Source organism: Pinus tabuliformis, chromosome 8, assembly GCF_031772625.1.
Source record: "Pinus tabuliformis cultivar Carrire ecotype Pingquan chromosome 8, CPIR1, whole genome shotgun sequence".
In the NCBI taxonomy this organism is placed as follows: domain Eukaryota; kingdom Viridiplantae; phylum Streptophyta; class Pinopsida; order Pinales; family Pinaceae; genus Pinus; species Pinus tabuliformis.
The window spans coordinates 2,052,130,105-2,052,138,221 of record NC_142294.1 but is presented as its reverse complement, the minus strand read 5'-3'; positions in this window follow the sequence as shown (position 1 = coordinate 2,052,138,221).

Sequence of the window (8,117 nt, the reverse complement as noted above, 5' to 3'; positions counted from 1 at the left end):
CCACAGACACATGCACGATTTCCACACTCAACAACAACAACGTATTAATTATTTTTCTTTGTCATGTATTAATGTCAAATTGTGTGTTGAGATAAATATGTATGTAAAAATCATGTTGCAAGTTAAAGAGAAAGAGGGTGAGAGTCTTTGAAGAGAAAATGGTGGAGAAAATTTTGGTGGGTGCGTGAAAAACAACAATTACTGTGCTTTACTGTGTGTTATTCCGCCTGAAGTGTAAATCACTGTAAAACCTTTATTTTACTTAGTGAATGAGCCACAATCTCATGTGAATATATTTTCATGATTTAGAATTCAATCCTAAGTTATTATGGTGTCGCTCTGAACTTACTCTCTTCTACTTCTTTCTTTTTTGCCGTGAGTGAATCTAAGTCTCTGTATAGTTGCGTGAAAGCTAGCTGTGGAAAAGCGAGCTACGCAAAATTAGCTTCACGAAAGTCACTACTCCGCCTCTTTGCGTAAAAAAAAAAATTAACACTGTAAAAGGGATGGAAGAGACGAATATGAATAATGATATGAGAATGTTGTATCTTAAATCATATGAATCATGTCAGATGGTTTAAATTCCATAATACCTGAATGTATATTATATTATGAGTGGTATTAAAGATAATATAGGGAAGAGTAAAGCATATTTATGGAAGTATATTGATGATCATTTGAATACATATTTTGGTACCAATTCAGATTTTATGATGTGTTCATTATCTCCATTGTGGGAGTAGTTATCTCTGAAAAAGATAACGATTATGAGTGGCCCTGAAAGATAAAACACGCCTTGATTTTCAATGAGTTGTGGAAAGGAATTTGTTAAGGAGAAGGAGATAATGCACCTGAAAATCGAACTTTAGATAAGGAGTTTTCCATTTGGAAAAACAAGAACAACAAGCCCAATGTCATGATTACAAAGTCAGTAAAGGAAGAGGTGATTTGACATATTTCTCCATTTTCAAATGCCTTTGAAGCCTTAAATAAGTTGAACAAACTGTATGACTCACACTCTGAACTTGAATTTGTTCAATTGATGATAAAGTTGTTCAATCTTGAGTTGAAAAATGATGACCCTCTTGCCTTAGCATAAAAAGTAAGATCAATTATGCATGACATAGAAGCTACTAGTGTTAAAATAGATATTCCTCTCATAGCTTATTTCAAGGCACTATATCCCACTGATTAACATTATCTTGAGTCATTGCAAGCAAGTGGAAACCTTAAGGATATTGCTTTTGACTTCCTTCAGAAGAAGTTTGCTGAGAGAGAGAATGCTTTTGGAAAGAAGACAAGTCCTTAGTCTACTGAAGAAGTTGTGTGCCTTGCATAGAAGGAGAATAATCATGCATAAGATTCTTCTAGAGGAAGAGGTGACCTTATCTGGAAATGAGATCTTAGACTAATATTAAGGTATTACAGACTCATGTGTGGGTTTTCCTATATTACTTAGTGCAATGGATCGATAAGATTGTGAATAATATATACAATGAAACAGTTAGAAAAACATAACAGACACATGCATAACACATCAAATAATCAAGGAGTTCACCTAAAACTCCTGTGCTACATCTCCTAGTCTAGCCTTTAGTGGCAACCTCTCTATTATGTCTTCAAGAGTAGAGTTTTACAAAAGTGATCTCAATTTGAGTCTCAACACAACAGATACAAAACAACAGGAGTTTAATTTAATCCCTCAAGTCTCTCTCACTACATAGACTCTCCCTCTCACTCTCTGTTTCTGTCTTCTCTCTATCTCAAAATTGCTTGCCTCTGTCTCTAGATCATACAGTGGGTTTTAAACCAATCAACGCTTGTCTGTTCATCTTCCCTTTCGACTCTCTAGCTTCTGGCCTTTGTCAGTTCAAATACGTTCTAATCATTAACCAATCATGGTGTAACATCTTCAATGATGGTGGCCACCTATTTTGTAATGGGAGGGACCATTGACGCTTTAAAAATCCCCAAAATAGTGTCATTCTTTGTTTACACAGAGAATACACAGAAACACTGTTAAAATATGGCCAAACGCCTTTTCTCAAACCTGAAAGATTATCAATTATGCCCTATAATCCTTTCGGATCTATCTTCTGGTGTTATCGCAAGTAATCGTTGATCCAACAACTATTATTGATTTTGTGTGGCTAACGCGCACAGAGGCTACCTGCCTGAAAAGGCAGTTTTCTCTCTCAGGCGCCTAGCCATGTGTCGGCCAGTGTATGGGCTCGGGCAGAGCCCAGCCAATGCCACTTATCGCCTAAGGCCCGCCTAAACTCCCACTCATTACGGAACTCAAAAAATATATCGTTGCATGTATAAACCCTTTTAGGTCCGTTTTATCTCCCCATTCGCATTCCCTTTGATTTTCGTTTATTTAACGAAAACACGAATTTACACAAAAAAAACCCTTTTTACGGAACTCAAAAGATATATATTTCTACCCATAAGACCCGTCAGGTCCAGCTTTATCACAAGTCGTCTATGTATTGGCACTGCTGCTCAGATGCGATATTGCGATATCATATATCGTATACTCCCTGGGCCTTTGGAAAGCGCTCCCTTGTATTTTGCCAATGTGATATTGCGAGTTAACCTGGGCCATCGATCTGCATGCTTGATTGACGATCCTCGTTGACTCGCGCTGATCAGTGTCACAACTTTCAAATGGTAGCCTCCGATAGCCTCTGCTTGCCATCTCCGATTGTGATATGTCGATCGGATCTGGACCGTTGATTGGCCAGATCTGATGGCTCCTGTGCATCATTTTTCAAGCCTTTGATAGCTCTTTTTCACTGTTTCTTCATGTTTTTCATGCCCGATAATGTTTTATGCCATTTGTAAAGGTTTTTCCTTATGTGATAGTTTTTTTTATTTTAAAGACGTAGAGGGTTTTTAGGATCAATTTGGATCACAAATTCCCACTGAAAAAGCTTTTGGACCACCAAAAGTTGGTTTTTAAGCATTAATCAAGTGAGCATACAGCTTCCTCACTTTTCCAATCTCTATACATCTTGCACTACTTGGTTTTGAACCTTTGAGTCCAATTCTCAGGTACTCAACATCACCTCTACACATAGTTCTCACCTTCCTGTCCAGAACTCTATCTTGCTGCAACTCATTGAGATATTCAGGCAACAGATCATCAATAGAAGGAAACAGAATTTACTCTTCGAGATATTCAATCAATGAAGGTTCATATAGTTTCAAGTTCTCTGCATTAATGACTGAATAGATATGCATATAAGCTGGAAAATCTGGGTGAAAAGCATTTTCACCAATTTTCTCAAGTATCTTGAAAGGACCATACCTTATTGGTTTCAACTTCTTACCTTCACCTTGCATTCTGTCATTGCTGATGTATAGCCAGACTTGATCACCAACTTGGAAGCTATGCTCAATTCGATGCTTGTCATGCCTTGCCTTATACTTGGCCTATCTTCTTTCCAGCTATTCTTGCACTACCTAGTGAATTTCTTGATCTGTTCAATGAACTTGGTTGCTTTGTCCACATCACTGTGTCCATCAACTGCTATGTCTTTACTAAAGACAAAATCGAAGGGAGACTTTGGTGTAAAACCAAAACAAGTCTCCAAAGGAGATCTTTGTGTAGAAGAGTGCTCGGCACAATTGTAAGCATGTTGTACATAACAAAAATGTTCATCCCAAAGCTTGGGATGCTTATGCACTAGCCCCTGAGCAACTGGATCGTTGTCCTGATGACCATCTCTATTTGGCCATCTATTTGTGGATGAAATTTTGTGCTTTTCTTCAATCTGGTGTCCATCAACTCCCATAGACTTAACCAAAACTTCCCAACAAATCGGGAATGTCGATCAGATACAATGGAAGTGGGTAACCTAAAATGAACCCATACATGCTGAAAGAACAACTTCATTGTTTGTTCAGCTGTAATCTGCTTGTTATAAGGTAATAAAATACACATTTTTCTGAACCTATCCACAATAACATATAAATAATCATGATTTTTTCTAGATTTTGGCAATCCGCCAACAAAGCCCATGGAAGCACTTTCCCAAGGACGAGAAGGAACTGGAAGTGTAGTGTACAAGCCTAATTTTCTATTACTGGGCTTGCTTGTAGCACACATGGTACACCCTTTGATATATCTAGAAACTATTTCATGCATTCTTGGCCAATAACAGAACCTTTGCAACTGTGCAACTGTTTTACTTACACCAAAATGACCTGATATTAGAGAAGTATGTGCTTATCAGATTATGTTAACTCTTTCAGTTTGAGGAATGCATAACTTTCCCAAATGATATAAGAGTTGGTCCTTAACATGATAATCCAATTCTTCTACTTGTTTTCCATGACTTAAAGTTGCATATACATCTTTAAAATCTACATCTTGAGCATATTGTTCAATGTAGCTTTCATGCAATACTGAGTTATGCTTAAGTATAGTAGATGCATTTATGATTGGTCTTGATAACATATCTGCAACCTTATTGTGTATGCACTTCTTATATCTGATGAGAAGATGAAACTGTTGTAGAAAACCCATCCACCTATAGTGTCTTGATTGCTGCAATTTAGTTTGTGAGTGTAAATATTGAAGTGGTTGATGATCTGTATGTATAATTGTTTCTTTTCCCATTAGGTATTGTTTCCACTTTTATACACTCTGTACTAATGCATACAATTCTTTATCATATGTGGTATAATTAACTACTACAGAAGTAAAAGTCTCAGAATGATACCACATGGGTTTACTGTGTTGCATCAACAATGCTTCCATGGCATAGTCATTGGCATCTGTTTCAATCTCAAACGATTGTTGAAGATTTGGTAGTGCTAGTACTGGTGCTAAACTAATTTCTTCTTTTAAGGTGTCGAAGGCTTTCTGTTGTTCGCCTCCCCACTGAAACACCTTGTTCAATCCTTTTAAAGTATGCAAGGGAGCTGCAATCAAGGAAAATTTAGCAATAAAATTTCTCCAATATTGTGCTGCTCCTAGGAAACTCCTAACTTCTGTAGCAGATTTGGGTTTAGGCCAGTTCACAATGACTTTGGCCTTAGAGGGATCTATCTTCAATTCACCAGCCCCTACAATATGACCTTAATAATTTAAAGATATTATTCCAAATTCACATTTTGATAACTTCACATAGAGATTTTCTCCTTTCAAAACATCTAAAGTATGCTTTACATGCTTCAAATGTTCTTCCCATGTTTTATTGAAAGCAAGAATGTCATCTAAATATAGAATTACAAAATCATCAATAAAATGTCAGAGTACATCATTCATAACTCTCATGAAAGTTGTGGGAGCATTAGTTAAGCCAAAAGGCATAACTAGCCATTGATATAGCCCTTGCTTTGTTTTCAAAGCAATCTTCCATGCATCTTGTTCTACAAATCTGACCTAATGATAGCCACTATGCAAGTCCAACTTGGAAAAGTAAATTGCTTCTTTCAAATGATCTAATAAATCATCAATGCGAGGAAGAGGATAACGATTCTTGATTGTTATTTTATTCAGTTCTCTATAATCAATTCACATCCTCCACAAACCATCTTTCTTTCTCACCAACACAATTGGAGATCCACATGGTGATGTGCTTGGTCTTATGAACCCCTTGTCGAGTAGCTCCTGTACCTGCTTCTTGACCTTTGCATTCTCTAAAGTGGATAACTTGTACATTCTGATGTTAGGCAATGGAGCATCTTGTTGCAAATGAATATCATGTACTATTTCCCTTTTGGGTGGCAGACCTTTAGGTTCTTGAAATAGGATATCATATTCTGAAACAACTTCATCTAAATCATTTTTCTATTTAGCATCACAGCCTTCAAATACATTGATTTTATCAAGGTTATTTTCCTTTACAACCACTAGTAAAAATTGCTTGCATGAATTTACAATTCTTTTCATCTGCCCTGAGTTTTGAGAGAGTAGTTACTTTTGATTTTATGAGCGCTTACAATATATTCTATTCCATCTTTAGTGAGTTGATACTTATTTTCATCTCTATAGAAAATGGCTTTTCTATCATACAAGTAAGGACTTCCTAAAACAATACCACATATGTCCAAGGGAACTATATCTAACTCAACCTCATCTACAAATGTCGACCCAATAGCAAACCTAAGTTTAAATTGTCTAATCACTTGTAGTTTTTCTTTATCACATACCCAACCTAATGGATATGGCTTCTTGTGAGGTGTTGTTAGTAAGCACAACTTCTTTAAAATTGTTTCAGAAATCAAGTTTACTTGTGATCCACTATCAAATTAAGTATAAATCTTTTGGTGCTTGGAAATAACTCTATTATGAAAAATCTCATGCCTTTTCCTCTCATTATCTTCATCATCAATAGATTGAGCAGAATTATTTGTAGATGCTTCAAAATTTTTACCTTTTATACCTATGGTTGTGACTGTTGTTTCATCACCTGAGTCTCACCCCAAGTCTTTCTCAATAGCAGTAGCAGTCTTATTCTTCTTACCGCCGAACTTATTGGGTTTCAGTTCCAAATTCAAAGACCAACAATGTTCATCATTGTGTCCATCCTTCTTGCATTGAGTGCATGAAGGTTTGTCTTTCTGTACAACATTTTCCTTCATCTCCTTCCATTTTAGCTTCTTCTTTTCCTTGTTCTTGCTTGTATAGTTTTTTGATGATCCCCCAATATTTGGGTTCACATTCTTATCTATAGCCTCTAGATGTGTAGCCTAAACTAATACATCATCTAGGTTAGTGTGATTAAACATGAGAATAATGTGCTTCAAATAGCTATGTAGACCACCTATATACTTCAACAAAGTTTCAGGTGAGTCTAGAGAAATGCCTAGGGTTAAAGATCTTTTTTCTAAATTCCTGGGTATAGCTTTGTACACTTTGGCCCTTTAATTGGCAAAGAGTTTTCCAACTCATCATTGTTTTCTACATATAAGGTAGAATTGTTGTTTAATGGCAGAAAAAAATTCATTCCAGGTAGAAAGAATTTTACCATGTCTCTTCAGATCAGCTCGGGTCTTGCCTTCACACCACAATAGTGCAGTTCCTCCAAGGCAAAGGCTAGCCAACTCAATCTTTCTCCTCTCTGAATCAATGTTCTACACCCTACAAAATACACGAATCTATCTAATCCAGTTATCTAGCTTTTCTGCATTTAATTCTCCATCATAGATTCGAAAATCAAATTTCACATCTAATTTAATCAAAGATGTTTCTTCTTTTTATTTCTAGGGCTAGGAGATGATGATGATGGAGGTGATGGTGGAGGAGATGATGGAGGAAGCTTTTCCCCTTTCCCTTTGCCCTCTGGGGCATCTAGAGAAGGTTCCTCTGCTCCCTTGTCTTGTTTGGGGGTTGAAGTACTTTCACCTCACCCTTTCTTAAATTCTGATACTTCTTTTCACCATGGCTCTCATGGTCATGAAACTGTCCGTGAACTGAGATTCTGATTCCAATGGGGTTTATTCTACCATTCGCCTCCTAGGATAGTCTCTTCCAATTTCTAGATTAGCCGCAACAAGTTCTTCTTATCCTAGTTTGAGCTTTGACCTAATTAGCATTCATGATCTGAGAATGGGGCACTTAGGCTTCTTGTCTAACTTACAAGAACCTCTCCCACTTCCAAAGCTTAAATATTCCCAAGTATTAATGATTAACCTGTGCGGAATTAAATATGTGCTTGAAAATATGGATGTAGGCTTATGTTTGTTTTAAACTTTTTAGGTGTTGTAAATTGATTTTCTTAAACTAATATAAAGCAAACAGCAGCAGTTGAAATAGTAGATACAATGCAGCAATAAAACACACACAGAACAACAATATTAATTTGGAGTTCACCCAAAAATCTTGGGCTATGTCTTCATGAGCTCTAGTCAACTCGACTAAGCTCTCTGGGATTATGGCAAAGTCCTTTTTTCTCACAAGCTCTTGGCTCAACTCCATTGTCTTACATAGAAACAATGGGTTTGGACACCATTTTATCCCTGGATCTTGAAGCTCTCGCCCGTTTGGCTCTCGGCTCTCGCTTTGGCTCTCAGCTTTGGCTTTGGCTCTTGGCTCTGGCTCTTACCTTTGGCTCTGGCTCTTCAGCTCTGGCTTCTTTGGCTTTCTGCAACCTTAAGCTCTC